Here is a 26984-nt window from a genome sequence, read left to right as displayed (position 1 = left end):
ATTGTGCATCATAACATCTCAGTCACAAATGTGGAATGCATACACACACACACACACACACACTCAGCAGAGCTCTTCTACTCCAACCAAAACTCTTACCCAGAAGGAGCATTCCTTTTGAAGGAATCAAATCTCTTCATTCTCAGGCTGGTCAATCAAGTTTTGAAGTACCACTCTCTTAAAAGCTGGATCCTTCCCTCCTGTATGAAAAGATGTCAGATACCAACCTGGTATAAGGTAGTCAGATGCCAACCTGTCATGTTCTAAACCAAATAAGACTCCCAAAAATTAATCTTACTGTTAACTTCATACTTAAGCTGTTTCATCCAATCCTTGCCTATGTAAAGGTCTGTCGTAAATATTATACCTCACACCTTGTGGCCACTGTGCTTGCATTAATCTAGGCAAAGACAGCTTGATCTAATTAAGCAGCAATTGCTAATCAAACATATATATTAAATGACTGCTTAATTTTTTTATCCTATTCCATCTTCAGGGGTTACCATATACCATGTCCTGTATCAAATGCTGACACCAGCAAATAGGAGATCTCCTATGACAATTAAGAAGAATTTCAGGCAGTAATTGTCTCCTTTAGGAGACCTCCCAAGTGCCATTTTGAAAGATTCCTGTTAGATTCTAATTATCTCTTTTTTTTTTGTATACTCATTTATCAGCTGATCTCTTACTTTCCTAGTCAGGTAAAATTGGGCTGAACACCAGAAAGTGAGAAGATCTCTGAGAAGGACTATGCACCCTGTGATGGCAGCTTAGGAAAGCACTTGAAGTGCATCTTTAGCTATGGTGGAGGCTCAATAAATGGCCAGATACAGTCTCTGGGAGTCTATGCGTTTCAGAAATCTTGCTCATTCATATTAGGAAAAAAGATTTGCCATGTTTAGCTCTCAGTTTTTACTTATTACAAACCCAAACACAAGTTCAATGCTCAATTTAGCCATTAATAAATTTCTTAACTTTTTACAAAACTATTCCAAAAACTGTCTTAATCTGACCCTAGAGCAGAGATATTAAAATTTAAGTGTGTCAGAGAAGCAGTCTTTCCTGCTCATGCCCAAGTGTTTTGCACGCTGATTTTAACAGGGTGTGAAATACCAGTGATTAGACAAGTGTAAATCCCCATTTTCATGTGAAGTTTACATTTTAAGATCAAGGCTTCAGTCAGTGTAGCCATGACAATTTTATTGTAGCACACCAATATCCAAACCGTTACCATGGAACCGAGTTACAAAGACTTGGACAATCAATTCCAATTATAATAGTTAAATGGTCATGACTTAAATCATACAAATGGCAATTTTCACACACATATTTGAATTAAATAATTATATTTATTGAGAACAGAGAGAGTTGTGCTTAGCATTGTAATACCAAGGCATGTCATTCAGGATATAACGATATAATTTGCCCTGATATTCACACATGCTACTTTTCTTTTCCCTTTTTTAACCTATATTCAAGTGCCATTCAAAAAGGTAGACTCCTGCTGTCTTTAAAGATCAAAGAAGCCAAGGAAATTACATCCAATCTGATCCTGAGCAATCAAACATTCATATGTTCGATATTTCAAAAAGCAAACACATCAGCACCAAACGGAATTGGCTTTTACAAGGTAATTTTTTATGTGGAAGTCAAATAATAGTACAATTAAATTTCCCTGTTCGTTGATTTTGGAATAAAGCAGAAGAAAAAGAATGGGTCAGAATAATCCAAAGTCATTTTAAAATATAGATTTGGTTATTATTTCAGAAAGAACAAGAATAAAAGGTAATTTTAACTTTTTTCTTGATTGGAAGCAAGAAGAAGGAGGAAAGAGTGAAATAGCAGACTAGGCAAAATAAGTCCCCTTGACTTAATCCTTCCTCCTAGCCTTGACAGGAGATACTGAATACTTTATTAGCAGATACCTAATATACTGTCAAGTGGTCAGAGAACCAAAAATTGCAGCTATTTCAAGGGTATCATTGTTTTGTGAACTCCGACAGAAAAACAAGAATAGAGAATATCTGCTTCAGCAGAGCAAGTGAAACATTCTCCACTCACAGTCAAAGATATTTTGGAGCCTAAACATTAGCTACACTTATTGCTCATTTGGACAAACAATCAAAGCATGCAGAAATCAAAACAGCGGGTTGTTTATTACGTGCCATCTGCCACCAACATGACATAAACTTGGACAGCGTGATCCATTACTGTTTGTGCAACAATAGCATGGAAGTGTTTACTGGCAGCAAGCTTTTATTGAGAAAGTGAGTTTATTTCGCAATTGTTCGAAGAAGATTCCAACTTGTTTACATAATTTCTTGGGCAAATGTTGTGTCAGTTGACTGCCTGAAGCCCTATTCACCTGGAAAGTCTAATGTATGACAGTGACAGAAAAACCTATACAACAGTGTGACCATTATGCCCCTGCAAAGTAAAAAAAAAAAAGCCTGCAGTCAAAACACAACACTGATTTAAGCATTGCTGTCAACATTTTCTTCTTTTAGGCCCTAAGGACCAACAGACTCTTACAGGGAAGCAAATCTGGGTCTTACAGACAGGCAGAGCTCCTGCTTCTGATTAAACACAGTCGGGTCCCCAGAAACTTTTACCGCATTTCATACTTTTCAATTTGAAAGAATCCACTATTTATATTGAAGCCTCCTTTCTCCCAGAAATTCAATCTATCAATAAAAATAAAACATCAGCACAAAAAACCCACAACCATTAAAACCCCACCAACAACAGAAAAGCAACTCTTAAGGACTGACTTTTACTTCTGACTTTACCTTAAGTGTTCAATAAATTAATATATGACTACCCACCTGAAAAATCATTATCTACCAATACTGTCCATAACCACAAAATAATACTATTCACTGATGTGAAACTAAGTTGGAAACCACTAAAAGTACCCATCTCTGCCACAGCCTCCTTTCTCTTAATTGCATGTGAAGTTTGCATCTAGGATAAGCAAATGGCACAAAAGAACCAAGTTTGACAGTTAATTTATTGTCACAGTAGTCAATTATTCATTTATTTTAGCTTCTTTTTCCATCTACTTGAACAGTAGTTGGAACTACTTAAGGCACTAGAACTGAAAACTAGTGCCTTAAAAGTAAATGCTATACTAACATGAGGGGAAGAAAAAGAAAGGAATAGAGAAGAAATATCACTGGATCAGGAGAGACCTGAAAATTGAGAGATCTAGTTCAGAGACCTACTGATATTGACACACAATCTACAGTATTATGGTGAAAAAATCTTTATTCCCCTACTCTAAGAGCAAAGAGGACAGCACATCACACATTTAATTTTTCTGAGTAATTTTTCTCAAGTCTAAAGAATTTGAACAGAACTTGAAAGAATGTCATTGATGTTTCTGATTTGCAACAAAAAAACCCTCAGACAATTAAAGACTTAGTACATTTCATTCCAAATTACATCATATGAAATTTCACTTCCATACCTGATATCTTCCTATTGTTCTCCTAAGCAACCAGCAATCAGATGAGTGGACACGGTCATAAGCTGCACCAAGGAAAGCTTAGGCTAGAGATCATAAAATAATTCTTTACAGAAAGAGTGGTTGGGCATTGGAATGGGAGGTGGTGGATTCATTGTCCCTGGAGGTATTTTAAAAAAGACTGTACATGCCATGGTTTAGTTGATACGACGGTGTTAGGTCAGAGGTTGGGGCTGATGATCTCCAAAGTCTTTTCCAACCTAATTGATTCTATGACTCCATCATTCCAGAAGAAGCCAGAAGCTGTATCCATCTCTGATGGAGCCAATGCCAGCCTTCTCCAAGCCAAGCCCTTCAGTGACAGTGGCAGCACCTCTGCCAGATTTAAGAAGGGGAATATTTTATGGTGAAGAAGCTATTGCAGCCAGAGAAGAGCAAGAGAGCAACAGCCCTGCAGATACCAAGGTCAGTGAATCATAGAATAATAGAATTATTGAGGTTGAAAATACCTCCAAGATCATCAAATACAATTTTTGACACCATACTCCTATGCCCACTAAAACATATCATGAAGGGCCATAAAGAGGGAGGAGGCGGTCAAGTACTGGAGCAGAGATTCCCTGCAGCTCGTGATACAGACCATGGTGAGGCAGCTGTGTCCCTGCAGCCATGGAGGTCCATGGGGAAGCAGAGATCTCCATGCAGCACTGGGAGAATCCCACTCCAGAGCAGGTGGATGCCTGACAGAAGGCTGTGACCTTATGGGAAACCCACACTGGAGCAGGCTCCTGCAGGACTTGTGAGCCATGGAGACAGGAGCCCATGTGGGCCAGTTTTGCTGACAAGACTTGTGGCCCTGCATGGATTCCATGCTGAAGCAGCCTATTCCTGAAGAACTGCACCTTCTGGAAGGGATCTCCACACTGGAGCAGCAGAAGTGTGTGGTGAGTTCTCCCCCTGAGGAGGAAGGAGTGGCAGAGACTATGTGTGATGAACTGACACAGCCCACCCCCTGTCCCCCTCCTCTGCTGGGGTGGAGGAGGTAAAGTAACACAAACTGACCTGAGGGACAAGGGAGGGGACACTGGTTTGAGTTTCAGCTTTACTTCTCATTATCCCATTTGAGTTGTTGGGCAATAGGTCCAGTCTCTTTTGGCCATGATAGCAATGGATGAGTGATCTCTTCTTGTTCTTATCTCAACCCATAAATCTTTGGTTGTGTTTTCTCTCCCTTGTTCAGCTGTGGAGGAGTGTGATAGAGCAGCTTTGGTGGGCACTTGTCATCCAGCCAAGATCAACCCACCAAAACATACAGTTAGGCATACTTAATCCTTTCTAAGTAGCTGTCCTAAACTTTTATGTTTCAGTAGCAAGTGGACTGATTTGATATCTATCCTGTAGCTTCAAATGCATCTTCACGACCACAAAAACCTGGGAAAGCAAAGATATTCTATGGAGAGGATCCAAACAAAATTAGAAGTGAAATTGCATGACTCATTAACTCAAGGAGATGCCAAATCCTCCTTAGCAGAGTGATTTCTCTTCCAAAATCTTAATATGCTATGTTTTCTTACTCTTCACAAGGCTTTTGGCTTTATGAATAAATGTTTTCCATATCCCAAACAGATGCATTTAAGTACAAGCTTTTTCTTATGAAAGCTAAAGCATTAAAAATTAGCCTAACCAAAGAAAAGTAAGCAACAGAAAAACAAATATTTCTTCTACTACAACAGTTCAGATGCTATGGTTGGGTCTGATCAAGTTGTTTGGTCAGAGAAAATCTCTTACATTGAGAATAATGAAAATAAGCAATGGCCCACATATGTCATGGGTTCCTTAACTTTTTGAACTCTAAAGCCATCATCTCTCAAACCTGCTCATTGCTTTTTAACATTAAAACACTAGAGATGTAAGGTGTTCCCTGAATGAAGATGAACTGAAGCCTGCCTTGAAGACCAGCTGCACATACATACATACGTGATCTTGATGACCACTAGGTGGGGCTTTTATTAAAAATTCCTACAAGAGAAGAAAATAAAGTTTAAGAAGATAGTAATCATACTCACATTATATAAAAAACATGATTAAAGCTCAATCAAAACCAGGTTCATATTTATATTTAATAATACTGAAATAACTGTAGGCCTATTTTTAGATTTCAAGAGCTTCCTTTAGACTACCTTAACCTTGAGAGGAAATGGTATAAGGATATTTGGGGATTGGTATTTTGGACAATAGAATTAGTAATAAAGAAATGAACACCTTATAGATAGAACTAATATCAATAAATACAAGGTATTTAATTAAGTGAAATATTTATTCATAAAAAGTTCCGTTTTCCTAAAATAAAGGGTATTTTTTCTGAAATAGAAGCATGCAAATAACATTTCAGTATACAAATGAACTTTGAATGAAGAGAGCTTAATAAGCTCTCTTCATTCAAAAACCCCAAATTAACAAAAAAACCCACCAAATCTAGTCTGAGCCAAAATTTCATTGGAATTATTTCTACCTCACAGTGACAAAGACATTAGTAAAATATTTCAGTCAGGCCTTCCAAATCTCACTATTCTAAATTGTTCCAACTTAAACATGTTTAAAACATAATAAAACCCAACAACTATAATCTAAATCATACACCTACCAGTCTTCTTCCCACAAGCCTTGAAGTCTGAAAGTTACCATGGAAACAAATTCTACATTTCCACAAATTGGAAGAGCCAGTTAAAAACAAAACAAAACAAAACAAAACAAAACAAAACAAAACAAAACAAAACAAAACAAAAAGTAACTCATTGCTAACTGTGCCTTATTCAACATGTTAAGAGGGCCATGGCTAACTAGCCTTTAAATAGGAATAGTGTGAGTGACATTTTCATTAATTAATTGGCCAGGGATCCAAAGGGAAAAGGGAAGGGGAAGGGGAAAGGGAAAGGGAAAGGGAAAGGGAAAGGGAAAGGGAAAGGGAAAGGGAAAGGGAAAGGGAAAGGGAAAGGGAAAGGGAAAGGGAAAGGGAAAGGAAAAGGAAAAGGAAAAGGAAAAGGAAAAGGAAAAGGAAAAGGAAAAGGAAAAGGAAAAGGAAAAGGAAAAGGAAAAGGAAAAGGAAAAGGAAAAGGAAAAGGAAAAGGAAAAGGAAAAGGAAAAGGAAAAGGAAAAGGAAAAGGAAAAGGAAAAGGAAAAGGAACTAGCTGCAGTGTTTCATATAAATAAGCATTTTTTACAGTGCATTTACAACAAGCCATTGTATCTGTTAATATTCCCACTAAAAGACAAACTATCCTGTGACCTAGGTGGAGGCAGAACTGCTGGCTGAAGCTTTAGATTCAAGCAGTGCATCCTCAAAGTGTGGCCTACATCAGAGAATTACAGAGATTTAATCTCTCACAGCTTTGGTTTCCTATCTATAAAATAGGGGTGGCATAGCTTGTAAGAGCAGATAATACTTGGGAAAGGGGCTGCTTAATGTTTATCTGCATGTCATACAACGTCATACAATTGCCATATTGTGCTGTGCTTATATTCCACAGAGTTTATGTGTGACCTTGGCCAATACAAAGCAGCTGGAACTCCCAAGGTCATCTCTTATATCCATAGAGGTGGACAGATGCATTTCCTAATATCTATTTTATAACAAGGTCCAATACATTTCAGACTATACATGGCCTAAAAGTATATGAAAAATTCAAACACAAGGCCTGAAAGCCAAATAAGCACAAATGGGGATCACCTATCCCTGCTTGACCTAAGTCCATGAAATTTCTACAGGTGGATAAATTACTCCTGGAATATTGTTACTGCAGCAATTTTTTTTTAAATTTCCTTTTCCTATCCGTAAGATGCAAAAATAATCAGAAATGGTTCTGATACAACAGTTGTTTGCAGAGTCTCCTGCTTTTGGGAGACATCATTCTTAAAATGCCCAACACTGAGGTGCAACATCTTCCTGTTCAGTTTGAAATCTTATTTCATAGAATCAGAGACTGGTCTGGGTTGGAAGGGACCTTAAAGATCATCATAAAGGTCTGAACTGCCCCCTTCCACAGGCAGGGACACGTCCCACTAGACCAGGTTGCTCAAAGCCTGACCTAGTAGAATTTATCCTCTGAGTTCCCATCATTCATTTTAACCCTTTTCAATCACTGTATGGATCTTACACATTGTGTCTTCTGAGAATGTCCACAATGTGACAGTGCTGATAATGGCTCACACCACGTGAATTCTTGTCAATTACAAACCAGTTTCTAAACACTTGCAACAATGAAGTACATCAGATAGTTATTGTTCCTAAAGTAACCCAAAGATAAACACACAAATTTTTTCCTCCTTTATTTCAGTTGCTGTATCTAAGAGATCTCTGAAACGTGGCAAGCCATTTACCAGGAATTTTGAACATGTGCAGTAAAGAGTCATATCAACTGAAAAAGTTTAAGATCAGGAGTTGTCAAGGAGTCAGCAGATCTTTGGAATGCATTACAGTGCTACCCCGTCTGCACCAAAAAAAAAAAAAAAAAAAAAAAAAAAAAAAGTGGGAAAAAAGCCATCTCCTTTCTACTTCAGTCTTTTTCGTATTATTCTTTAATTCTCACAGTTAAAAAAATTCTTATTAAAAAAGTATTTTCTTCAGCCTCCATGCTAAAACAGTAAACCTATAAAAGCAATATCTAAAGAATCTGTACTTTCTTTACTTAAAATAAATATTACAGAGATTGAATTTGTTTACTTTAATTGTGCATTAGACACAGACTAACTTTTCCTAGTTTTCAAAAATAGGTACGGCTAAAATGGGAGGTCTTAAATCCTCAGTGTTATTTTTCCATGCTGTTTCAGTGCATACTGAAATTATTTCTACAAATCCAAACTCTTTTAAGCCTATTGTAAAATCCAGGGGGTTTTTTTTCCCCTTTGCTCCAAAAAACATTCCTTAGAGGAAAACCAAAAAGACATACTACTTTTGCTGTAAAAAATCAAATATAGAAAAATATATTTTTGGCTTTATAAATACCAAATAGAATAGCAAATTTCCTAGGACTGTTGGCTCATTATAAACATTCACTTTTCTTATTTAGAAATATGTTTCAATGTTTTCAGATGACAAAAATTAGGTATTTGTGTGGCTTTAAGACATCCTTCTAGTTTCAGACTAGCTACTGCCTCTGGTCATTAAAGAAAATTCACACGAGATCTTATAAGTAAAAGAATTTATCATAATAAAAAGAAAAAAGTATCAGATATTAAAGGAAAGGGGGGAGAAGGGTAACTGAGAATTGTGTGTTTCTCAAGAGATGCAGCACAGAGGACGTTGATTAAGTATTACCATCTAAACCAAAAACTAACTTTATTTCTTTCCCAGATAAAAGAATACACAGTAATCATAACTATAAAAGAAAAAAGAAAGTAAAACACAAACAAAAAACCAAACACAAGCAAACAACAAACAAACAGACAAAAAAAACCCCAAAAAACAGACTCTGATTGAATCATCTTGGGTTTTTAAGTCTTTAAAGCACCTCTGCATTGTTCTTCTCTAGCCCATTCTTCTTTTAAGGTTTGATCACCTGTAAAATTGTAGCCTCCCTCAGGTTAGACGCTCAATGTGTGTTTTTCCCTACGTCTTCTGTCATGCAGAAAAGAAATAAGAACATCTTCCAAGATACTTTTTTCAAGTGATTACCCTATAATTTGTGAAGTGTTAGTGTGTAGGAGAACTGATTATGGGACATTGGGAATGGGCTGCAGCCGAGCCTCATCTCTAACAGGGTGCAACTGTGAAAGACAGGTGACCATCACTGAAGGAAAAGAAGCACTGAAAGCTGATGTGTATTGACCAATAAGAAAAGAGAAATAGGGTATAAAAGGTTGTACTGGGGAACAATAAAGTGCTGATGCTTGAAACCATTCTCAGTGTCAGTGGTGTGCCCTCTGTCATTACTGCATTTCGAAACTGTTTTTTCACACAGCAAAAGGGTGCGCACACGTTTGACACACCTTAATGTGACATGCTCTAGCAATTCAAGTCATTCATATAATATTCATATGCCTATTATCTGCATTGGCAATTGATTTACTTTCCTGAAATCAGTATATGCAGAAGTTAAAAATTCTGGTTTTGCGATTTTAGAATAATCACCTAAAATCAACATAGCTTTAACAAAAAAAAATCTTTGCCAGTTTTTGACTACAGTCCTGATGTTACCTCAAACTGATCTTCATGTGCAGTGTCATCATCAGTTTACAGTTTCATAATGTTTCTTGAAAATTTGCTTCACCTTTGCTTCATTTACTGCTGATCCTTGAATACTTTCTACAAATAATCCTTCTTTCCTGTATAGGAAATAGAAAAACACCTTATTCCCTAAATAATTCACATTTATCTTCAACCAGAAGTTAAAAAACAGTTTGGTTTCTCATTAATATAATAACTTGGACTAAAAGCATGTTCTTTTTTGACCAGTGATCTCATAATGTCAGAATTGCTCTTCACACAGCCCCTTGAACACTAATCTTGTTTGTAAAATGTAGATTATTTCTTACAGATTCCACTAATACTTTTTTTATGCTTGCCCCTAGAAATATGTAGTACTCTAGCTCAGAGAATGTTGTGTTTCCCTGTTCTTCAGTTCAAGGCATGTTTTCTTATGTTCCATAACATGGAAAAATTCCTATGCATTTTTAAGTTTTAGCCAAAGTGTTCTTACATCTTGCATATGTAAAATACTGCACATCTGTCATAACATTTTCACCTGTTATGAATGAAAAAACATTCAGAGAAAACTAAGGTTTTCATTTTCTGTGACATTTCTGCCTCTCTCAAAATTTGGCCATGCATATACTTTTTTACAGTCTTATGCACAGTCTGAAAATTTCACTCAAGTGAACTTCTTTAGATTTCAATCTTCTGAAATCTGGATTTTTATTTAGGCTAATTTTAAACTAACTTGCAGCCATATCCCTGATTTTTACTTGACATAAGGAACTTTAGCAACACATGTGAAATACCACAGACGGTAACATCTTCCAGTCTCTCAGACACGAGACAACAGTCAAAGAGAGCACTAGCATCGAGAAACATTTTCACAGACCATGACTGGCTGAACCATCACATCTCTGAACACAGCTGACAGCTTGCCCTTATTTAAAGAAGCATTAGCAATGCCTTCCAACAATAGACCCAAGTCTACTCCACTTCTTTTCCACAGCTATATAAAGAGATAGATCCCATATTCAGCTGGCTGTGCAGACCTTCTTAGCACATCTGAGATTGCCAATCAGGGCAAAGACAAAGATCAGTCAGGGCAGGTTCTTCAGTGTCATACTCCTGGTGTCATGCCATTAATTGCTGCAGAAACCATTCTGTCAATGTTCAAATTGAACCTACGGAGAAAACTGAAGCAGTGTCTCTTCTTCAAATCTACTTTCTGCTATAATAACACCTGCTTTAAAATTATATCCTTGCAGAAAGGCCGTCCACATTTTCTGCCTTGGAAAAACATCCACTGAACTTACATGACATACATTTTAACCACTAAAAATATAATACAATTGGAGAAGAAATTGAGCTAAAAATTTCTGTTGGGAAAAATCAGACCTAAAGTCTAACAAATACAAATGCTATCTTGCAGTTATGACCAGACTGACTTTCTTTGCTGCTGTCCACTGAAATGTTTAACCAACTCCAGATTATTACATTTGCCTTTTTATTAATCTTATCTCCAATGTCATGTTCCCAGACTACTACAAACATTGCACAAAGTCTTGTCTTTACGGTAAATGAGCTCTGTCTGGTTACCTAGGTGCAACATAAAGTATTTTCTATGAACCAAATACAAAATTAAACATCTGAAAATGAAAGCCTTAGAGAAAAAATACATCTGAGATTTGCTGCCAGAATATGTCCTTTTTATTTAAACATTCATACACTCCTGTCAAATTTTCAAGCAATTATAGTAAACAATATTTAGTGTAATTTAATTTTAAATCTTATGCTAATTGTCAGTGACCTTTGAACCTTGGAAACAGTGCTACCATCCGCATGGCAAATGTAATTATGGAATCTGATTTCCTATATGTTGTAAGCAATGAAACTGCTTTAATTGACACTGAAATATATTTGCAATAACTTTTGTGTAAATTAAAAATCAATGCCAATAGTAGCTCCCTGGATCCTATTTTTATCAGAGTGCTTATTTCTTTAGAATTGGAGATATACAAGAGCAAATATTTTGCAGAATGCACAATACCCGTTTTAAATCCCAGTGTAGTTTTCATGCACGCCATTTATGTGAAAAGCTTGCATATCTCACACTTATGTACACACAAATAAGGACAAATCCTGTCAGATCTAGGCTGCCTTCAGGAGATTTTGCTTCCAGCTGATTTTTGATTGATTGTCAAGCATGCCTCACCATGACTAAGTGGGATATCATTGTATTATCTGCTATCAATGCTGCAGTGCACTGTAGATATCCAAAACAGGGTTACAAACGAAACTAAAAGTAGAATTATTCACTTTGATTGTTTTTTTCCAATTTTTATAGAGCATTCTAGATTTCAAGCCCTTCAGTCCTGCTGTGCATTCGAAGATATTCTTGGCAAACATTGCTAACATTTCTCTCCTATTCTATCATTTTTCTTTGTCTCCATACTCTTTGTTTAAATGTTGGAAAGCAAACTATAAATACAAACATATAAAATGTATTTAAAACTTTATACCAAGAAAGGTGTCTTTGTTCAGCATCGATAAAAAACATTCTGCCATCTGGATGCAAGCATTCATTAAGAATTCAGGTAAATTTCAGACCAGGCTTTGAAACAGTCACAATAGCTGCTGTGGGGAGTGGAAGGAAGGTGGTCTTTGTGGTTTGAGCCCTCAAAACCAGCACGCTGGATTGAGAAAAGTATTTTTCTACTGTCATAAAAACCACAACAATTTTTCCCAAAAAAGTGAAAATGCTAACAAGTACATTTTGAAACTATGGTGTTAACCATATAAGCTATGCATTAAATAAAGATGGATTGAGGAACAATGAAGAGAATAACAACACTCAAAGGTCTTGCTCTCAGACACAGCACAGGGCCACATCTGATCTCACAGTGGTTTATCCCGCTGTGACTGCACAGACTTCATTAAGCTTCATCCTTTATATAAACACAAATGAATACATAAATGGAAAGCAAAGATTGCACAGATTTTACAGTGGGGGAAGGGGAGCGGGGGGGAGGTGCAGGGTCTGAATCGGGAAGCATCCAGCTACAGCTCCAGTTCTGCTCTCAAAGGCTGTATGTTCACATTGTACTCCTTAGCAAGGAAGCTAATTTACATCATAGCTGCAAAGCAGCAAAAACAGTGCAGTACTATCAATAACCAGGGAAATTTTTCCTTTTCAAAGAAATAACATTTTCAATATGTAATTGAGACTTAATGTGATGTATATTAGGTCTTTGTATTAGAAACCTTACAACATACCAGCCCCTTGGAATAATTTCAGCTGAAGCAGAGTTGACTCTCTTCTTTCCTATGTCCTTTCCTAGTACTTCTAGTCAGACATCAGGATGTGCCTGATGTACCACCAGGATTCACACTCCAGAGAAAGAATCATCACCACTCCTCTCATTCCAGGTTCTTTGCAGCAAACTGCATTTTGGAAGAAGGAAAAATAGGGAAAGGGCAAAAAAATCAGACAGCTTCAAAAGACACTTAATTCTTTTAGACTGCAGAAAGAAGTACATTTTTGTGATCTGTGAAATAATCCATTTTAAAAATAAAAAAAAAATGAAAAGAAAAATTCTGTAAGTTAGATTTTGTAAATGCCACAGAGTCCCAGCACACACACTGTACCTGTAGTTGTATTTTACTTAGAAAACAAACCATCGACCTGTAATTTGCTTCTGATGTAGCCTAAAAGCACTTTATAATATTAAAGCTTATTGATGCCTGTAAGACCCTTTTACCTACAGCTATTTCAAATGTACTGAAATAATGCAACACTAATCACTAAGACTTTTATTCCGTAATAGATGTTTTTCTCACTAAATCAATTCAAAGGCTAATTGGGGTGGAAGGTGACTATCTCTAGTGGTTATAAATACATTTGCATTGCTATCAATCTTTTACCCGGCTGATGTTTAACGAGGCTGAACCGGAGCCCAGCCCGGCGCGGTGCCGCCGGTGCCAACGCGTGGCCAATGCTGCCATCCAGTGGCACAGCCAGCGGTGATGGGGGGGACAGGGAGGAAGGATTCCGTGCTCGCCTCCACCTTTGTGCTGCGGGGCCGAACGCCCGAGAGCCTCTTCCAGCCGGAAGGCAGCGCTGCCCAGGCTCCCTCGGCTCTGCTGGGCTCCCGAAACTCGACCCATCCTCTGCAGCCAGAGGTGAAACTGAGCAGCAGACACCCCATGACAATTTAAAACACACCAGCCTCGCCTCAGGGAAAAGAAAGACCAGAAAAGGTTATTGATTCCTTCGGTGTGTCTTGGACCAAAACCTGTGTCCATCATATATTTCGAGTCACTAGAAACATCTGTAAGTACATTTCATCCTCCTGCCCAGCGAGAAGATTCTAGCCACTTTTTAAAATAAGCTCCCACGCACACAAAATCAAAAACAAAACAAAACACAACACAAGAACAACAATCAAAACCCCTGTACTTTTACCAGGCACCTAATTTATGGTGTTATTTAAACTACACAAGTTTCAGGTGTCAGAAAAATATAGAAGTTCAGTTTACTTTAAAAAAAAAAAAATCAACCCTGAATATGTCTGAAACAGGTGATCCAGCTTTCCTTGGAGAAACTTAAATATTTTTGGGCTGAAGAATGTTAAAAAAACATTCTTACAGCATTTGCCTAATGAGAAATACGGAGATATGTGACAGAAAGCATCTGGTTTTCTACCAGAGAAGTTATTGGAGGAAAAAGCTGTTTTATTTACTTGGTTTGTCTGTGAGATTATCCAAGTCAGCTCAGTACTTTTCTCTGCGCGTCATTTCTGTGTGGACAGCTTGCAATGAAGTGTATCTCCCCCTCCAAGACAGGAGGTTCTAAATCAAGTATTTTGCATACATCTGCAAATTTTACCCATCACCAGCCAGTCTGCTATGAGCATTATCCACAGAAAGATCATACATAGTCAATGGAAAACATATAATAAGCAAGCAGCCAATACAACATTTATGAAGCTACATTATTACTAGATGCTCTCTAGAGTTTTACAACCAGAAACTTGAAGTAGCCAGTTGCTGTTTGTTAGCAGACTGTCTTAAGTGAAGCCAGCTATTATGATTGCAGAATTTTGCTTTCATGTGCCTAATGCTGTAGTAAACAGTTCATAAACTGTAAGTTATTATATTAAGGCAGCGGGCAAAAACCTTGTATTCTGTCTGTTATTACTGAGATTTTGCACATATAGTGTCAGAAGACAGTATTTCCTCTGAAATATTAATGCTCCAGCATGGTACTTTACACTGCAAGTAAAGACAAGACAAGCCTTTGTGTCAATGAATACACAGGCTAAAATGAGTACAGAAATAGAAGCGGAAGCCTAAGGGAAAACAGCATCACCAAATGAACAAAATAAAGTAAGAATTAACTACAAACACATATGCATAAGGGTAGTTAGCTTTCTCTAACTACAGTGAGAATTTAGATTGCCGTTTAAAAGGAAATAGAGGGCATATTCGTTAGATGATAAAAAAATATATTTAAAAAGCTTTCTCAAAACTTAAAGCATGAATACACATTGGGAAAAAAAAAAAAAAAAAAAGGTCCAGAATAAAAGTTCACTCTTGAAAGCCTGTGGCTAAACACTGAGTGAACATTACAAAAAAGATCAAACTCTGTACAAATGTGGTGCATATGTTGTAGCATTAATATTTTTTCTTTAATGTGTTCAGAGATCACAACTGATGTCACACTGACATTTTTAATTTCTGCCTTGAGGACTTCTAAACAGAGATGCATATAATTAGAAAGCCACTGAACAGACTACATTTTCTCATTTATTAGCTGCTCAGAAATTGAGACCTTCACTGACGATTGGAAGTTCCAAAACATGACAATTTGAGACAAATCTATCTGGTTTCCACGGTGTAAGCAAAAATGAAAAATTAGAAACTATGTGCAGACAAAATATGCAGATGTCAAAACAAGCATTCCAAGCAGGAAAAGGACAGCAATTGTCCATTTCAGATTATTTTCCTTGACACTGTGAAATATTGCAATACATTCTGAACAGCAATTAAAACTACCAACAACCACCAACAAAACACACACATAAACCAAAAAACAAAACCAACAACAACAAAAAACCACAAAGCCTAGAACCTAAAATAAGCATTAAAAAGTATTCAGAACTATATATCAGGAAAAGTTAATGTGCCAGAGAAATCAAGACTAGTCAAAACCTGTCGCCCTGAAAACTAAAGCCTTCTGATAATGCTTTCATAGTTCTAGTTACTTTCCCATGAAAGTTCTATAAACATAGGTTGTTTATCACATTCCTTCTAAGAAATGTCTTTTGATGGATGTTTCGCATGACCAGTGTGCTTGGTAAGGTGGTAAATTAATTATCCAATCCCTGGTCATTGTTGAGAATCTATAAATACTGGAGTCAGAGAATGAAGGGTGGTTCTTTCCTGTTCTAACACTGAGAAGTGTTCACGTGAATCATTTTCTGTCCTTTAGAGACAAAAACCTGCCAATTTAACTAATGTTATATCTGTTTCTGAATTTCCTTACCACTGCCATGCCACAGCAATAGAAGGGACGTGTGAAATCAGGCCCTTGAGCTAAGACCAGTTAAAGTTGTTCAGTGACAACTTACTAAAGTAATTTCAAAAAAATTCTAGAAACATAAGCACAATGACAAGCACAGAGAGATGTTCTACACCCAACAAAACTAACATGATTAAGGGGTGGCATTTTATGATCCTGCATTTCTGATTATCAGCCTCTCAAGTGCTGCAGTTATTGCACAGAATTATCAGGTATTTCCTACATTTATTTCCATTTCACTCATTTCCTACATGTGCTAAGGCATATTTTCAGAACTTAAAAATCCCAAACCAACAAAAACAAAAAGACAAAAAAAAAAACCCAATGTCAAAAAGAGAAACAACAACAACAACAAAAAAGCCACCTCCTAACATAAAAAAAGCCCAAACAAAATAAAAGACTCCAACAAACAAAAACTAAGTTTTGGTAAGCTTCCTTTAAGAGCTTATCCAAACATTCTTACATGTTGCACTCATGTAGAAAGATTAACAGCAAAACTTTCTTTTCATCTGGTGTCTAAAAGAGGTATATGCCAATTCACAAACCAATCAGGCAACTTAATCAAAGAAAAAAATAAAATTCAGTGAGGTTATTAAACTGATAAATACTGCTTATGACTGAAAATGTTCCAGAACTATGTAATGCTGAGAGAGTTGATTAGTGGGAGGAATATTAGTATAATCTTTTCTTTTCTCACACTCTTTCTTAGGTATCTGATGGTGAACCCTGACAGTGACAGACTACTCTGCTCAATGCACATTCAGTCTGCTGCAACATGGCTGTTCTTGCTGCATGACTTTCTAAACCTTACCCATTTTCACTCTTAAGATGAATTAAGTATATTTGGAAAGGCTACATTTAAAAAAAAAAATGACAAAATTCATTGCCTATGCTAAGGCTACTTGTGGTTTCTGATAAGCCGTCTTAGTTTAACCATATTTAATTAAAAGCTTCACCGCTGTTGTGCCCTGTATCTCCACAGGACACACGGACTAGAAGTGATCTGCTGAGTTTCCATGCAAACTGATTTTGCACCTTTAGCTCTGCAGCTTCACTCACAGGCTGTGATGTCTCACGGACACACTGCTCTGACATCACTGTGCTTGCTGAAGGAAAGGTACAAAGCACGGTGTCAACAATGTCCACACGTGAACATTTTACCCCTGCTAAAAGGGAATGTTTGAATTTAAATCACTAAAACACTTCAGCAACTACAAAGTTCAGTGCATGAGTATTCTAAAGTTAAAAATTTTGACAACTATTTTTTTATTTTATTTTGATCTAGGAGCAGCATTCATATTTTTAAAAAAGGGTTTCCTTGTATGGTAAGATCATCCACATGGAAACAGATGCAGTTTTTCTGCTGAATCAGATCCTAATTCCTATCACATTTATCTAGCAGAAATGCCCTAGTTTTGTCATACTATGTTACTGTCTATTGAAACAAAATTGTAATCTTCTCAGTACAACAGATTTCCTTAAAAGACTCTCATAGGCAGGTTTGATCTTTATATTACAAATTTCATTTCTTTGTAAACTCTTACATTTATATTACTGCTTAACATGAACTCTCACTGGAATGTGACCTGACAATTTATATCTGTATTTATTCATGCTAAGCTTTCTGCTTCACAACTACTGTAAGTGTAGTATATTCATTGCAGAAATAATACTTCCTGCTATTTCCAGCAATGAAGGTCACACCAAGCTTCACATGAAAGGAAGTGTAATGTTTCATGTTTTTCAGTTGTGGCATACCTTTTATATTCTTTGTTATAATCATCTACAGTGGAGTATTTTTGCAATTTTTTTTTTTTCCTAACTCCATTTTCTCTCTTTTAGGTCAGGAAAATAGTTTGTGTACATGACAGAGATAGGGGAAAAATTAAAAAACACGTGGATTCAAAACTGGAGCTACACAGTTAAAACCAAACAAAGCAGACCAAACCACTGAGGCTCAGGCCTGTCTGTGCCTGAATTTCATTCGTGCATTCTTGCCCCATTAGCAAAATCTTACATTTTTGGCATATGCAAAGAAAGGGTCCCAAAGAAATCTATAAGCAGTTGAGTTTCCTGCTCATATTAAACCAGATCAATAAGAATAATTCTGCTGCTCTAGTTCCCTGATGAAAGATGGGGTCGATTTTTAATTTAGTTTTATCTGCACACTAGTGCCTCAGTTCCTAGCTTGTCATCAGTATACACCAACCATAACTACTCTGCTAATTTCTGAATTACACATTTGTACATTACACTTCCAAAGATATTGAAGGCTCAGAACAATAGATATTGCTGTCATGAAAAGACAGCATCTGAAAATTTGAGTGCATTTTTCTAATTAAAAACATTGGTTGCTTTTCCTTTCTGTATTTTGAAATATGCAGGTATAATTCATGCCCTGTAAGTATGTTTCCAATGATATATCCTATAGAGAATGTTCTAATGTACAATTTAAAAAAATAACATCAACAATTTGTACATAAAAAATATTTATAGGATAGTTCTTAAATTAAAAAGGTACTGTTCTCATAGACGAGGCACATGAGACATCTATTGACCATTACTGAAGTATCTACATTTGCAACAGTTTAACATATTTAACACAAGATCAGAGTTGGGGATTTTGTGTGTATGTTATTTGCTTGCAGGGCTTTTTTTAAGTTAAAAAAAAATTTCAACAAAATGGAGCATTTTCTGAAGTAGATATTCCTCATGATATCTCTCAACAAAGCATATTTTATTTGAAAATAATTATTTCTGTTCCAAAGCACATATAAAAAGAACTTTCAGATATTCACTTTAAGTGGCAACATCACAGCACAACTGAAATTACTGAAACTGAAAAACTGAAAGTATTTTAGCACCCATAGCAGGAAATCTGTAGGGGGAAGGAGGGAAGGAAAGGAAAAGGAAAAGGAAAAGGAACATCAAAAACTAATTCAGCTGCAATGTGAGTTTTGTGTCTGCACAAGTGGTAGAAAGTGTACTTTAAACCCCCATCCTTCCCATCTTCCCCAGACTCAGCTTCACTGCTTGATTCTCTATCTCCTTCACCCTGCAGGGCAGGGGGACAGGGAACAGGTGCTGTGGTCAGTTCACCACACATCTCTGCCACTCTCGCTTCAAAGGGGGAGCACTGATCATACTCTTCCCCTGATCCATTGCAGGAATCCCTTTCAAGGGACACCATCCTCCATTGACTTCTCCAATATGAGCCCCTCCACAGGCTGCAGTGCTTCGTGAGCTTCTCCTTTGTGGGTCCTTCACAGGGTCATAAATTCTAGCAGAAAACCTGTTACAGTGTGAGCTCCTCTCCTTGTGGGGCCTGCTCCAGCACAGGCTTCCCAGTGGGTTAAAGCCTCCTTTGGGCACCTACCAGCTCCAGCGTGGGATCCACCCCAGGCTGCAAAGTGGATCTCTGCTCCACCATGGATTTCCATGGACTGTAGAGGAACACCCTGCTCACCATGGTCTACACCAGGTGCTGCTCTGCTCTGTCATCTGGAGCACCTCCTCCCCCTCCTTCTCCTCTGGCCTTGGTGGCTGCAGAGATGTTTCTACCACATATTCTCACTCTATTCTTCCCTGGCTGCAACTGCTCCTGCACAAAAACTTCTTCTCCCTGTTCAGCTTGTTGTCTCAGACATGCTACCACTGTCACTGAGTGGCCCAGCCTCAGCCAGCCGTGTCCTGAAGCTGGCTGGCACTGGCTCTGCTGGACATGGGGGAAGCTTCTGGCAGCTCCTCACAGAAACCTCCCCCACAGCCCCTGCTACTGAAACTTTGCAGTACAACTGAAATACAGCTGCAGTGTTGCTTTTTCGATTCAGCCTCAGCCTTGAACTTTCAGCAGGTGGAGATAACTTCCATCAGTGGGACACAGACACAGTCTCCTCATAGTTTTCAGAAAAAAAAAAAAAATCCCATTTACTTTTACAATGGTAATATCTTTGAAATATGTCAGCCTTCTAAGCCTAATTCCCTGGATACTTCAAATCTGGGCAGACTTGCCCACGAGTTGCTTTTAGTGAAAGCAGGGCTGCAGCCTAAGCTTGGTGGTGACGAGAGCAGTATCATCATCTGTTGCTGCTCCAGACACATCAGTGGAGAAGACTCAACTTCTCCTGTCCCTAAGGATGAGACAACCGAGCAAGCAGGACACCTTTTGATGTTTAGCATCTACAAAGGATGAAAACAATTTCCAGGCAGGCATGAAAGACAGACCAAAGCAAAAATATTTTCCCAAAGCCTTCTTCTTCAGTATCTCCTCCAGCAAGTCATGGTTGCCAAAAGAACCTTATTAAAGCAAATACATCAAGCAATCTCCTGTAGCAGTTCTCAGTGGTAGCCATAATTTTTGTACAGTTCTGGTACCACTTACTGTTTCAGTAGCTGGTACCAACCCGTCCCAGCTGTCTCCTGTTGGCTTGGCCACCCACACTTTCTCAGCACACAGACACTGCCCTTGCTTCCCAGGCTGTTGGGCTGAACAGTATTGCAGAATAACAGCATAGCCCAGCTAACTGGCAACCTGCATCACTTCCCCTGCGCACAGACTCAAAATTATTCTGGCACAAGAAATTCACCTTACAGTAATGTAAGCCTTGGCATTGAAGGAGAGGAGAAGGGCAGGAAATGTTCAGAGGTTCAACTCTTCCTCTTTTCTCTTTCTTCTTGAGGGTGTTCACTACTCAACAGAAACGTAGCACAATCTCTTGGTCATTCTAAGCTTTAGGTTTCAAATGTCCATTAAACCTCTTCAACACCCATGTTGGTCTTTCACCAGCATAATGGTCAGTTCTCCTATCCTGCTGTCTCCAAAGGCTGGCAACTAGCTTGAACAGCTTTTGCAGCTTTCAGGTATTCTTCTCCTACAACCCTAATTCCATGAGAGATAATCCCCAACTGATCAAGAGGTGCAAGAGAACAGTCATCTGCAAGAGGAGACCAACAGCGGTATTTTTGCAGGCTTGGCGTTTTTCCTGGGGTGACTTTATGATACTGGTATCCCCAGTCACCTGGTTTATGTTATATATTAAATTCTGCACCTCTTACACTGGCTCTGAGAGCAAAGGGGGTGAAGAAAAAGCATGCAGTTTGTGTTGAGGAAAAACATCGCTTCCCTGCATGCTGCTCCTGGACTGTGGTGTCTGCAGCATGGACAGACAGCAGGGGAGAGCTTCTCTTTGGCTTTTAGTTAGTTATAGCTAGCTGAGGCAGAGGAGTTCCCTGCACCTTTTTTTTTTTTTTTTTCTTTTTTCCTTGGATCTGTTCTAACCTGCTCTGGACTGAAAAAAGCCCAGCCATACTTCGTGAGCTCACGCCTGTGGCCCACCGGGGCCTGGGCCTCGGCACTTTCCAGTGCCAGAGGGACTGAGAGGAGCCTAAGCGGACTGAGCCACACCACATGAAAAGGACTTTTCTTCCTAGATTCGCCATCCCATAGAACAGTGAGAGGTTGTACTGTTTAATCATATTGAATTTCTGTTAAATTAACAGTTTTTGTCACTTCTCTCCAAGGAAATCTTTTTCCTGAACCAGTTGGGGGGAGGGGCCATTTGAATTTTGCTTTCCTGGGGAAGCCCCATTTGGAAGTTCTCTCCCAAATTTGCCCAAAACTAGGACAGCTTTGAAGGAAAACTGCCCCCAGAGAAGCCCAGATCTGGGAGGGGCAGCTGCTGCTAACAAGCCTCATGCCCCCTTCCCTTTCACACAGTGCAGCCAGGCCCAACCTGACCTCCAGCAGGCTGCTTCTGCTCCCTCTTCTCCTTCACCAAATCATGGCACACCTTCCCAAAAGTAGCTGGACACCTTGCACAGAATAGCTGGGGCTTCATGCCATTATGATCCAAATAATGAGATATGCTTCTGTCCAAATTAAGGTGCTAATGAAACCATATGCCAAAGTCAGTAATGGGGACGTTAACTGTAATTGTGACGTAGAAAAAAGAAATAGAAAAAAGGAGTGGGACAGAGAAAAGGAGAGATCAAGCAGAAAATAGTCACCATCCACAGTTCCAGCAGTATCCCACTGGTACTTCTTCACCCTGGGCCTCTCAGTGGGGGCATCCTGGAGTCAGTCTTCTGGGGGAACCACCTTCATACAGTCCAAGTTCCGGGTATCCACAGGTTGGTCACAGGTGTTCCTGTAACTTGGTGAGGCATGTGCATGAGTAGTTGCTTATTTTTCCCCAGCCTGTAAGAATGGGAATCTTTTGTCTGGATGTGTTAACTAAGTTGAGTTAAGCAAATCTCACCTACATTAGGCTTGCAATTAGTATATTCCTGTTGTAAATTTCTACTGTCTGTGCTTATCTCAAGTTCCTGCTTGGGTGATCCATTACCAAGTTCATTCTGTGGCCTTGACTGCTTTCAGATAGGCAGCTGTGGTATTTAGGTCCTCACACCCCTCTGTAGTCAGGCACAGCAGCTCTTCACGCCTCTGGGGTTGCCCTGCATCCTTTTGGGCACCAAAAATTTAACATGGTTGTCCATTGTAATAAAACTGTCTGCTCTGGCTATGCACAGACGACAACTCCCAGGTGTCTCTCCTTGACAGTGCAAGCAAAAGGCTGGGACTCTAGCACTCATTAGACTGGACTGAGACCCCAGCAGGCACCCAGCCAGCAGACTGCCAAACATCTGGAAATAAACCAAACAGTAAGCTCTTTCCAGTTGTCGTTTTTTGTCTGAATCACCGACCTTGAATCTGAGAGCTTTCCAAGTTTGTAAAGTTATATTGAATCAAACCAAAGTAGGTGCATGAGCTCAGCTCAGGTTAAAAGGTGGAAACACACTCCCTACAGAAACCTAGCCCAAAACAACATAACTGCTAGAAACATTGACCAAGAGCTGTGGACATCATTTGTACTAAGCCAAGTGTTGAAAACTAGCCTTGTAAATACGGTTTTCTGCAGAGGACCGGCAGACTGTGCACCCTCCAGCTTTCTCAGGCTCTGGGCTCCAACATGGGGTGCACAAACCCCAGAAGTAAGCAAGAATATCCAGCTGTGGTGTGGGGAGCAATCAGCAGATCTTTCATTTCTGTTTATTTGATAGCAAAAGCAAATAGACAAACAAAAATCCCACCAACAAGAAGAAATAAATTAAACTTTGCTAACCTCTAACATACAAAGTGACACCAGTGTTTCCACTTTCCTCATGTATCTGATGCCAAGGTCTCCTAAGTGAAGAGAAGGTAGCGACAGCACAGAGAACTTCAAACAGTGCCCTCCCACATTTGCTCACTTTCGGCATATTGCCACACACTGCAGTTCCCGCATATGGACCCGCTCAAGTGCATTTACAGCATCTGTGCACATCTCTGAAGTAAACTACCCTTCCAAATGGAGACGGAGCTCACAGAGCCTCCTACAAAGAAACTGCAGGTGGAAGACAATCCTGATACACCAAGCAAGCAAGAACATGGCAAAGCTAACAAGTTTCCTGTTCATTGTAGCAGGAGCTTTTTCAATAATGCCTTACACAGAACTGATGCTTAACTAGGCAGCAGAATTTACAGGTACTGGAAGTCTTTGATACAGAGGGCTCATTTCACCTGCAACATGTGGGTATTCCCAACACTACAAAAGCTTACCTTGTCTTTTCCAGAAAGGGTAGTTTTCTGTATCTATTTTATAAAATGACACAGCACAACCAGATTATAGAATACAATTTCTTCATTTAAGAAAATAAATATAGAAATACATTAATTTGTCCTGCATGTAAGATATGGTTCAAATTTAGCTTTACCTCAGCAAATTTTAATTGTTACATCCAGCTGTGATTTTAGGCCATGCAGGGAGATTTATCAATCAAATCAGAGTAATTTATGTATACTTAGTACCTACCTAACTCTTGGGAGTTCTAAACAACTTTGTCCTCAGTTCCTCTTCTTCATAGAAAGAGGGCATTAATGTGGAAAACAAGCCTCTAGCAGGGATCCTCAGGACAACCCTATATGGCAGAATGCAGACAGTATACATTCTCAGCTGATGAAACAAACAAATTTACCCCTCAAGAATTAATTCAAATTGAAGTGGATACCCAAGTTCAGAACCTGTGTTTGCACAAAACCGAAACAGAGGGACTACTATTGAAATCTCAAGATTTCTATCTCTGAAGCAGTAAAAAGTTCTTGCTACTTTGTTTAGGAGCACCATAAAAAACTCACTAGCCAGTGCAAGAAATGACAATAAAGAAAATACTAAATTAATGTGTGATGAATCTAAGACTCATTTAGAAACCCATGCCCCAACTGGCAGCTGGTCAAACCAAGTGGGGGTTTACCTAGTCACCCACAGACAACTGCCTCAAAACCCAAATAAATATTTTGCAACTATGCTGTCTCAAACTGAATCACAGAAAGGCAACTGTTCATCTTTTATGGGTCTTCATGGCCTAACAACGGCCAGTCAATGCCAGCACTTCCTGCATTTGAAATATGGTATAATAGCACATTCCTAGCATTAATATGGAATTCTGCTGCAACAGCCCTTTAGGATCACTCAGCCCAATCACTCTCAGGACTTCCAAGCCCACCACTGAAGCACCACATCTACATGTTTTCATTAACTTAAGAGATGGTGACTCCACCATTTCCCTGGGCAGCCTGTTCCAATTCTTGAGAACCCCTTTGAAGAAGAAATCTTTCCCTAATATCCAATCTAAAGCTCTCCTGGTGCCATATCAAGCCATTTCCTCTTGTCCTGTCACTTGTTTCTTCGGAGAAGACATTGACCCCCACCTGGCTACACCCTCAAAGGCCCCCAAGCCTTGTTTTCCAGGCTAAATACTCTCAGCTCCCTCAGCCACTCCACACAGGACTTGTGCTCAAGACCCTTCCACAACTCTACTGCCCTTCTCTGGACATGCCCCAGCACGTCAATGTCTTTCCTGAACTGAGGCCCAGAAATGGACACAGCACTTGAGGTGTGGCCTCACCAGTGCCCTGAACAGGGAGAACAGCCTGCTGGGACTATCCCTGCTCCTACTAGCCACACCATTTTTGGTGCAGGCCAGGATACCTTCCTCTGGGCAAAGCTGGCTTGCGTTCAGCTGCTGTCAAACAGTGCCCTGAGGTCCTTTTCTGATGAGCACCTTTCCAGACACTCTTCCCCCAGCATGTAGTTCTGCCTAGGGTTATTGCAAAGGCAGGACTCAGCACGCAGCCTTGAGGTTTTCATTCAATTAATCTAAGACCATTCATCCAGCCTGTCTAGGTCTCTGCAGGACTTCCTACCCTCCAGAACATTGACATTCCTGCCCAATGTAGTGTTATCTGTAAACTTAGTGAGGCTACACTCAACGCCCTGGTCCACATCACAGATAACACCAGCTGCCAGAGGGATGTAACCCTATTCACCTCCACTCTCTGGGCCCAAGCACACAGCCAGCTTTTTACCCAGTGACAAGTGCACCATTCCAACCCATGAACAGCCAGTTTCTCCAGCAGAATGCTGGGGGAAATGGCATCAAAGCCATGCCTAAAGCCCAGGCAGACAACATTCCAGTTCTTCTCTCATCCACTAATGTTACTTTGTCAAAGAAGGAGACCATGTGGGCTTAGCAGGACTTGCCTTTTGTAAACCTGTGTTGGCTGGGCCCAATCCCCTGCTCATTGTGTATGTGACTGCCACATAATGGCAATTAAAATTATTTGTTCTACGACCTTCCCCAACACTGAGGTCAGGCTGACAGGCCTGTTGGTTCCCTGGATCTTCCTTCCAGCCTTCTTGCAGATGAGTACCATGTTGACTTGTATTTGGTCTGGCTAGGATGGGTTCTTTTCGCCACAGCAGCCCTCACCTTGCTGTGCTGTGTGTCAGTGACTGATGAGGTGCTGGTAACAGAGTGGCGCTTTGGCTACCTCTGAGCAGCCCTGGCCCAGCATCAGCACCGTCCCCCCAAGACCCACCACCAGCAGGCTGGGGCTGGGAGAACCTGGCGGGGACATGAACAGGACAACTGACCCAAACTGACCAAAAGAATATTCCATACTACACAAACTCTGCTCTGCTATAAAGCTGAAAGGCCAGGGAATCCTTTAGAGTCCAAGGTGGCAGGTGTTCTGATCCACCTCCTCACTTCTCTGAGAATCAAAAGCTCTATCATTTTGTGATCTCTGTGCCAAAGACAGCCTCCAACCACATCACAGCAGCCTTTCTTTGTATACAACTCCACTGGAGTACCTGGACCCAAACACCATTGAAAGCCAAAAGCCTGCTCTTCCTGGGTAGTATCTCTGCTTTCTTTTCATAGTGCCAAGTAACTTAAACTTAACATCTTCATAATCAACTGTGACCAAGACAGCCACCAATCTTCACTCATCAGACTATCTTTAGTTGCAAACAACAGAGCTAGGAATGGACCTTTATCAAAAGCTACCTTCTATGTACTTCAGGACCTTGACAGGCTTTTGGAATGCTCCCATGCAAACTTTCTGAAGCACAGCAAGGACAAATTCAAGATCCTGCAGTTGGTCCAGGGTAACCCCCACTCTAAGTACAGACTGGTGGATAAAGGGTTTGACAACAGAGAAGAACTTGCTGATACTGATGAATGAAGAATTAGACATGACACAGCAGTGAACACTCACAGTCCAGAAAGCCTACCGCATCCTGGGCTGCATCCAAAGCACGATGGGCAGCAGGGCCAGGGAGGGGTTTCTGCCCCTCTGCTCTGCTGAGATCCCACTGCAGTGCTATGTCCAGCTCTGGGGTCCCCAGCATGAAAAACACTTGCAACCT

The 26984-nt window shown here is 39.5% G+C and overlaps 1 long non-coding RNA gene across 1 annotated transcript; it reads right to left on the bottom strand.

Moving 5' to 3' along the window:
- Window positions 1–1181: 1181 nt before the first annotated feature.
- On the bottom strand, window positions 1182–26984 carry LOC147648232 (uncharacterized). The gene is made up of 6 exons (XR_015281180.1): window positions 26850–26984; window positions 24087–24192; window positions 12930–13097; window positions 9660–9787; window positions 4529–5485; window positions 1182–4423 (listed from the first exon to the last, which is right to left on the bottom strand). It is a non-coding gene; the product is annotated as an uncharacterized LOC147648232 (long non-coding RNA).

The sequence above is a fragment of the Cyanistes caeruleus genome, chromosome Z, assembly GCF_971803275.1.
Source record: "Cyanistes caeruleus chromosome Z, bCyaCae1.hap1.1, whole genome shotgun sequence".
NCBI classification, from domain to species: Eukaryota; Metazoa; Chordata; class Aves; order Passeriformes; family Paridae; genus Cyanistes; species Cyanistes caeruleus.
Note: the sequence above shows the minus strand (reverse complement) of the source record. Positions and strands in the feature narration are given on the sequence as shown.